Raw genomic sequence first — 8,845 nt, 5'->3', positions numbered from 1 at the left:
GACTCCTAGCCCACTCCTTCTTCTGGTCCAGCCCAGTTCTCTCTCACGAAGGGGTATGCTCCCTTTTTCTTCTCGTCGTTGTCGTCTTCTCCATGGTGGCGTGAGAACCCCTGTGGTCCTCCCCCTCACCTGCTTCCTTCGCCCCCCCTTAAATCCTCTCCCCAGAAACCCTAGCCCTCTCCCATCTCCTCCCTCGCGCCGCCATCTTCTTCCTCTTCTCCCCATCTTTCTCCTTTCTCTGTGAACAAAACAAAGGGGAAAACCCCACAGTACCTCCTCCACTCACCATGGTGCTGCCGCCACGGACGCTCCCACGCCGGCCGAAGGTACCGGAAGATGCGCCTCGTCGTCCTCATCATCCTCCCCGAAGGAATCGAGCCGGGGCTCGCTCAATCGACGGTGAAATCGCCGTTCCCTTCTCCAACTCCGGCGAGTTCGTCGTTGATTCCGGCGGCTATGGCGCGTCCCCAGCCTCCTCGTCTGCGCCAAGAGCATCGGGGTGAGCAGGCGCACCACGCCGACCTCTTCCCGCTCCTCCTTCTGCTCTGGTTCGTTCTCCCGGCGATAACCACCGCCGCTTCCCGCAGGTCGACGTCGCCGGCGACTCTCCGGCGAGCCCCTAGACTTCGTACCGGCACCATCAAGTTCTCCACGTTCATGCGCAGCCCCGAGACCAACTCATCCGTCCCGGTTCGTTCCCAGGCGTCGAATGCATCTCCAACCAGATCTCCCGGCCATGGCTGTAACGTTGAAGCTCGTCCCTGGCATCGTTTGGTTCAAGTTGTCACGCGCCAGCGTGTTGATAAGATCTGAACAGTAGCCCAGTGGTGAGTTTCTCTTTGCTGCTTCCAGCAGATCCCGTGTTCAATTCCCAGGGAGAGCAAATCCACACCTTTTTTTGTTCTTCCTCTGATCTGACAGGTGGCCCCTATCTGTCATTGACCTTGGCTAGTGCTTCATTCGGTGAGAAGACCTGCAGCAGTGCCGCCTCGTCAGCGCATCCAGTCAGCATCCCTGGTCCCGCCAGTCAGCCCCTGTGGCTAGAACCTCCTTGGTATAAAACGCTTTTCCTATTTTCTCTATTTTCTGAAAATTGCTGAATATGTTCAAATCTTGCAAAAATCATATCTCCTAAACCGTAACTCGAAATAAAAAGTGTTCTATATGAAAGTTGATCAGAAAAATGCAAGGATCATGAATATGTCATCCATATGCCTGTTTGCATTTCACATCATGTCGCCGTTGATAGTTGTGCATTTCCACCTCACATATATGCGGAGTATTTTGGATTTCCAACTAGGAATTCCCCGCTCCGCTTAATATTGAAGTAGCTCACCCCTGCCATGATATGCCATGTTATCCAACCCTTAACTTTGCCGGTAGAAATGCAACTCCAACCTTAATTTGCTTGTCCGGGGTTCCGACTCCGATTAAATTGGATAAGTGCATCGCATTATCTTTGCCATGTCATGCATATCATCTTGATCATGCTGGTTCTTCTTCCGTAGTAGTAAGAATTGCATGCGTTGTTTGTTTCAGCATTTGCTTCTTCTCGGATAGGAGCACGAAGTGGTGTGGTGAGATACGACGAGTTCTCCAACAAGTTCTCCTGCAGCTTTTCACAGGCGAGCCCTCTCTCTTCACCTACTCTCCCTCGCATTGCTATCCTTATGTTGCGCTTCTTTATCGAGTCACGTCTCCTATTCCACTTGTTTACCATAATAATCCTATATATATCATTCCTTAACCATAGCCGTTGCTTGATGTTTGAGCCTTGCGAGTCGTAGGCGTGTTAGGCTTTGTTGTTTATCTCGATCTGTTATCGGGATATGTTGGGTTGTTGGGAGGTTATCACATGCTATATCACTTGTTGGAGAAACTCATGCTTTACTTTATTGTTAACAACTAAAATTGTAAGCAGAGGCATCTGTGAGCCCCTTTGCGAAAGCATCGGAACTTTGACTCGCTAATGTCCCCTAGGACCCGAGTTCTTGTTATCTGTTCCGAGATTGAGCGCTCTACCCGTACGTGGGGGAGTGGGACCCCCATCACCCACTACCTTTCCTCGAGTCTGTTTATTGGGAGCCACAACCTTGGTTTTATTTGCTCATATGCACGATGCACGATTTACTTCATGTTGCCTTCGGGTGTTTATTTCTGTATTGTACTCATATTGCGTGCCGACTTATCCTTGGCCGGTCGTTAGTGCCCGCCTTGGACGCCATCGCAACCTCTGGGTCCGTATCGGAGTACGGCCGAACTTCGTCACGGGTAGCTTAGTTGGGTGGCTCCCATTAAACTTTCTCTTGCATTGGGAACGGTCTTGATGTGAGACTCCACCTGTAGTAAGTGGGTTCGAGCATGCGTATGGTTACATTTGGGCAACCCCTGCAGGGTGTACATCTTATCGATAAGCCGTGTCCGCGGTTATGGACGACTTGGAATTGTATGGCTTGATCATAGAACAACTTACACCTTATACTTGTTGTTAATAATATGATAATAACTTGCGTAGTAATATAGCATTACTACAACCGATACCTAATAAAACTTGTCCACCGTTGAGTGCCTTTTACATTGCCTCTTCGCTTTGTTGAAGGGGATATGTGTAATCGGCTGGGTTATGTTTGTGTAGTATTTATCTGTTACCTCATGCGCTCTCTTATCTTCTAAGTAGACGGATGTTGTAGTGTGTCTCTATTGGTTATAGTTTTGCTGCCGCTAAACCTACCATATAGCCCTAGGCGATATATATTTATACTCGCCCGGCGAGCATAGCCATTTCTAGTCTCGCTAAGTACGTGCCGGAGTTCGTTCCCTGGGTACTTACTCTCGCATTTTTCCCTTTTCCTTTTGCTTCCTCCCTTTTGTCGGCAACCGATGGCCCGACTTTGACAGGTACGAGAAGACGACGTTAGCAAGGTTACCCTTCCGGCTTGGCCTGGGCAGGGTTATGGACGCCATTGGTTATCTTCAGGACTCTTAGTCCAATTTGTATCTTGTCCGTACTCGGACGTATTTGATCTTTTGTATGATTCGGATCTTTGTATTGTATATTTGTATCTTGACTCGTTGGAGTCATTGTTGTAATATATGTTTCTTGTGGGCTCTATTGTAAAACTGTTGTAATGTTACCTCTCGTGTTAATACCTCTGGCATCACGTGTGTGATTCTTCGCGCACGTCGTGTCAGAGGGCGTCTCTGAATCGATATCATGCGGATCTCGGCGGGATCGCTGGAATCCTCATGGTACCGGTTCCGGGGCGTCACAAGTTGGTATCAGAGCTCAGGTTGACGGTACCCCACTAGTCCAGCCTTAGGATAACCTTGCCAACGGTCGTTGAGTTTAGAGTGTCCAAACTATTTTCTAAAACTCGTTGGATAGTTCTGATTAGCTCTGATTTTTCTCCTTATCTATTCTTTCTCTTCTTACCTATGCGAGTTTTGAGTCGTCTCTCTTATCTGAGTTTTTCCGAGTCTTAGGTTCCGACGCGGGTTGGACGATCTTGCCTTTATCCTATTAGGTCCGATCTTTGGAGGATCCCGACGAAAGCGCGCCATCAACAGCGGAACAACGACTTCTTGTTAGTGGTGTCGCCAATCAACATGGAGCAAGAACTCTTGTTAGTGGTGTCGAGGAGATCGACACGTCGCCTGAAGATCCGATATTTCACCTCTCTCCCCTGTACCTTGAGGTGGAACCTCGGGGCGAGGTTCCTTGTTAGTGGTGTCGATTGTAACGGCCCCGGATAGAACCCCTGTTAGATTTGTTTGTTCTTTTTATTTAATGCATCATCATGGCATATGCATCATATCATCCATGATTTTATTAAATAAAATTATTTTTATAAACCCCCCTTATCTTTTATTTTAAATAAACCCTAACCTGGCAACCCATCTTTTGTTTCTTCTATGGGCTCTTCTTCTTTCCTGGCCTTTTTCCCTCTCTTCCTTTCTCTACCCGGTGGCCCAGACTCCTAGCCCACTCCTTCTTCTGGTCCAGCCCAGTTCTCTCTCACGAAGGGGTATGCTCCCTTTTTCTTCTCGTCGTTGTCGTCTTCTCCATGGTGGCGTGAGAACCCCTGTGGTCCTCCCCCTCACCTGCTTCCTTCGCCCCCCCTTAAATCCTCTCCCCAGAAACCCTAGCCCTCTCCCATCTCCTCCCTCGCGCCGCCATCTTCTTCCTCTTCTCCCCATCTTTCTCCTTTCTCTGTGAACAAAACAAAGGGGAAAACCCCACAGTACCTCCTCCACTCACCATGGTGCTGCCGCCACGGACGCTCCCACGCCGGCCGAAGGTACCGGAAGATGCGCCTCGTCGTCCTCATCATCCTCCCCGAAGGAATCGAGCCGGGGCTCGCTCAATCGACGGTGAAATCGCCGTTCCCTTCTCCAACTCCGGCGAGTTCGTCGTTGATTCCGGCGGCTATGGCGCGTCCCCAGCCTCCTCGTCTGCGCCAAGAGCATCGGGGTGAGCAGGCGCACCACGCCGACCTCTTCCCGCTCCTCCTTCTGCTCTGGTTCGTTCTCCCGGCGATAACCACCGCCGCTTCCCGCAGGTCGACGTCGCCGGCGACTCTCCGGCGAGCCCCTAGACTTCGTACCGGCACCATCAAGTTCTCCACGTTCATGCGCAGCCCCGAGACCAACTCATCCGTCCCGGTTCGTTCCCAGGCGTCGAATGCATCTCCAACCAGATCTCCCGGCCATGGCTGTAACGTTGAAGCTCGTCCCTGGCATCGTTTGGTTCAAGTTGTCACGCGCCAGCGTGTTGATAAGATCTGAACAGTAGCCCAGTGGTGAGTTTCTCTTTGCTGCTTCCAGCAGATCCCGTGTTCAATTCCCAGGGAGAGCAAATCCACACCTTTTTTTGTTCTTCCTCTGATCTGACAGGTGGCCCCTATCTGTCATTGACCTTGGCTAGTGCTTCATTCGGTGAGAAGACCTGCAGCAGTGCCGCCTCGTCAGCGCATCCAGTCAGCATCCCTGGTCCCGCCAGTCAGCCCCTGTGGCTAGAACCTCCTTGGTATAAAACGCTTTTCCTATTTTCTCTATTTTCTGAAAATTGCTGAATATGTTCAAATCTTGCAAAAATCATATCTCCTAAACCGTAACTCGAAATAAAAAGTGTTCTATATGAAAGTTGATCAGAAAAATGCAAGGATCATGAATATGTCATCCATATGCCTGTTTGCATTTCACATCATGTCGCCGTTGATAGTTGTGCATTTCCACCTCACATATATGCGGAGTATTTTGGATTTCCAACTAGGAATTCCCCGCTCCGCTTAATATTGAAGTAGCTCACCCCTGCCATGATATGCCATGTTATCCAACCCTTAACTTTGCCGGTAGAAATGCAACTCCAACCTTAATTTGCTTGTCCGGGGTTCCGACTCCGATTAAATTGGATAAGTGCATCGCATTATCTTTGCCATGTCATGCATATCATCTTGATCATGCTGGTTCTTCTTCCGTAGTAGTAAGAATTGCATGCGTTGTTTGTTTCAGCATTTGCTTCTTCTCGGATAGGAGCACGAAGTGGTGTGGTGAGATACGACGAGTTCTCCAACAAGTTCTCCTGCAGCTTTTCACAAAGTAGCCCTCTCTCTTCACCTACTCTCCCTCGCATTGCTATCCTTATGTTGCGCTTCTTTATCGAGTCACGTCTCCTATTCCACTTGTTTACCATAATAATCCTATATATATCATTCCTTAACCATAGCCGTTGCTTGATGTTTGAGCCTTGCGAGTCGTAGGCGTGTTAGGCTTTGTTGTTTATCTCGATCTGTTATCGGGATATGTTGGGTTGTTGGGAGGTTATCACATGCTATATCACTTGTTGGAGAAACTCATGCTTTACTTTATTGTTAACAACTAAAATTGTAAGCAGAGGCATCTGTGAGCCCCTTTGCGAAAGCATCGGAACTTTGACTCGCTAATGTCCCCTAGGACCCGAGTTCTTGTTATCTGTTCCGAGATTGAGCGCTCTACCCGTACGTGGGGGAGTGGGACCCCCATCACCCACTACCTTTCCTCGAGTCTGTTTATTGGGAGCCACAACCTTGGTTTTATTTGCTCATATGCACGATGCACGATTTACTTCATGTTGCCTTCGGGTGTTTATTTCTGTATTGTACTCATATTGCGTGCCGACTTATCCTTGGCCGGTCGTTAGTGCCCGCCTTGGACGCCATCGCAACCTCTGGGTCCGTATCGGAGTACGGCCGAACTTAAATCACGGGTAGCTTAGTTGGGTGGCTCCCATTAAACTTTCTCTTGCATTGGGAACGGTCTTGATGTGAGACTCCACCTGTAGTAAGTGGGTTCGAGCATGCGTATGGTTACATTTGGGCAACCCCTGCAGGGTGTACATCTTATCGATAAGCCGTGTCCGCGGTTATGGACGACTTGGAATTGTATGGCTTGATCATAGAACAACTTACACCTTATACTTGTTGTTAATAATATGATAATAACTTGCGTAGTAATATAGCATTACTACAACCGATACCTAATAAAACTTGTCCACCGTTGAGTGCCTTTTACATTGCCTCTTCGCTTTGTTGAAGGGGATATGTGTAATCGGCTGGGTTATGTTTGTGTAGTATTTATCTGTTACCTCATGCGCTCTCTTATCTTCTAAGTAGACGGATGTTGTAGTGTGTCTCTATTGGTTATAGTTTTGCTGCCGCTAAACCTACCATATAGCCCTAGGCGATATATATTTATACTCGCCCGGCGAGCATAGCCATTTCTAGTCTCGCTAAGTACGTGCCGGAGTTCGTTCCTTGGTACTTACTCTCGCATTTTTCCCTTTTCCTTTTGCTTCCTCCCTTTTGTCGGCAACCGATGGCCCGACTTTGACAGGTACGAGAAGACGACGTTAGCAAGGTTACCCTTCCGGCTTGGCCTGGGCAGGGTTATGGACGCCATTGGTTATCTTCAGGACTCTTAGTCCAATTTGTATCTTGTCCGTACTCGGACGTATTTGATCTTTTGTATGATTCGGATCTTTGTATTGTATATTTGTATCTTGACTCGTTGGAGTCATTGTTGTAATATATGTTTCTTGTGGGCTCTATTGTAAAACTGTTGTAATGTTACCTCTCGTGTTAATACCTCTGGCATCACGTGTGTGATTCTTCGCGCACGTCGTGTCAGAGGGCGTCTCTGAATCGATATCATGCGGATCTCGGCGGGATCGCTGGAATCCTCATGGTACCGGTTCCGGGGCGTCACATTGGGTCGGCTGATTTTGCCCTACAACTTGGAGGCCGATGGAAGCCCAACTGGCTGGCTCACTGTGGTCCTCACCCTGATCGAGGCTCGGGGGGCAGTTTGCCCTGAATGATCCTTTGCTGTTGTCTGAGGAATGGTGCTGATGCTGCAAAATTATCAGTTCCAAAGTGCAAGACGATTCAGCGACAAGCCCAGAGCTCTATCGAAGACACTTGCCCACAACCAGGTTACCAGCTTGCTGGATTGGCGGGTAAGATTCGTAGTCAGGTTTTATGATCCCTTTTGAGGAGTCTCATGATGCAAAGCCGATGCACTAGTACAAGTGCGCAAGGGTGCCAGGTTGCCGGTTCGGCAGTGCTATCAGGGGAATGTTGGCATATAAGGCGGCCTTTTCTCTCATTGCACTGTGGGTGATTAGCTACAGTATCGGCTGTCAACGGAGGAAAGGCGATCGGCTGGTTGGCCCTGCATGATAGCTCTCTCAGACGTGATTGAGCTTGGGTCTGGTTGTTTGAATTACGTGTCCCCATCACCGTTTTCACCTCGGCTGAGGCTTGGGGCAGCAGCTGGCCTCGTGGATGCTCTGTTTTTTAGAAGCCGATTGCAGAGTCGTCGGTTGGTCCTGCAACGCAATTCCTCTCAAAGGCGATGAGTTCTTGCAGAAGAAAGGTCCATCATCACCGATGGAGAATGGACTCTGGGCTATCTGGTTGCTGTAAAGGAACAGAGCAGGGGATATCTGTACTACAGGGGTCTCGGTTTCAACGGCAAGCTGTTTTAGAGGCAGTTTTAAGACTCTTTTGAAGGCATTGGCCTGCCTCATTGTCCATCAGGGCTCCAGACCGTCGGTCGAAAAGGTGAAGGATAGATCGTGTGGTATCGATACGTTGACATTGATTGGTTGAGCATTGACCAAGTTCACGATCACTCCGACGTCAAAGAGAGGAAATGTGGATTATGGGGGACCGATGCATGGAAATCGGCTCGTTGAGCATTGACCGAGTTGACAATCGGCAGACTCAGTACGAAGGACAATCGGCTAAATTATCATAAAGGAAATCGGCAAAATCAAATTGGGAAATTCTTCATTGATGAACGAGATTTCTTACATGAAGAGCTGATTGCTCTCAAAAGGATGTCCTAGGGGATACATTGCCCATCTACTACTGCTGGCCCTAGGCTAAGATCCTATCTAGGGGCTGTTGCTGCCCTCGTCGTCGTCGTCGCCATCGTCGGCGCTGCTCCCGGCCGGCTCGTCATCGCTGCTGTAGCGGCCGCCGACAGGACCCTCGTTGTCCTCGTCCTCCTCGTCAGCGTCGTCCTCATCGCTGTCGAAGTCGGTAAGGTTCCCGGGCCAGGGGCAGTGGCGCTTGGCCGGCGGCTCGTCGGAGGAGCTATCGTCCTCCTCCTCCTCCTCCTCCACCTCCTCGGAGGAGGTGACACCCTCCCAGGGAAAGTCGTCGTCGCTCTCTTCCTCCGCTGCCCCATTGGCGAGGCAACGGAGGACGCTCTCCCCGTCGGTCAGGGACTGGTCGTCCTCTGACCAGATGGAGAAATTGTGGCTCGGCTCGTCCCCGGCTTCGATGGCGCGGCGGATGTTGGC

The 8,845-nt window shown here is 49.7% G+C and overlaps 2 long non-coding RNA genes across 2 annotated transcripts; both read left to right on the top strand.

Moving 5' to 3' along the window:
- The first annotated feature begins 211 nt into the window (after positions 1-211).
- LOC127299551 (uncharacterized) lies at positions 212-1,295 on the top strand. The gene is made up of 3 exons (XR_007850484.2): positions 212-499; positions 588-827; positions 922-1,295. It is a non-coding gene; the product is annotated as an uncharacterized lncRNA (long non-coding RNA).
- A 2,888-nt stretch (positions 1,296-4,183) lies between these two features.
- On the top strand, positions 4,184-5,267 carry LOC139831275 (uncharacterized). Its single transcript, XR_011745972.1, has 3 exons — positions 4,184-4,471; positions 4,560-4,799; positions 4,894-5,267. It is a non-coding gene; the product is annotated as an uncharacterized lncRNA (long non-coding RNA).
- Positions 5,268-8,845: the final 3,578 nt, after the last annotated feature.

This window comes from Lolium perenne, chromosome 5 (assembly GCF_019359855.2).
Source record: "Lolium perenne isolate Kyuss_39 chromosome 5, Kyuss_2.0, whole genome shotgun sequence".
NCBI lineage: Eukaryota > Viridiplantae > Streptophyta > Magnoliopsida > Poales > Poaceae > Lolium > Lolium perenne.
Note: the sequence above shows the minus strand (reverse complement) of the source record. Positions and strands in the feature narration are given on the sequence as shown.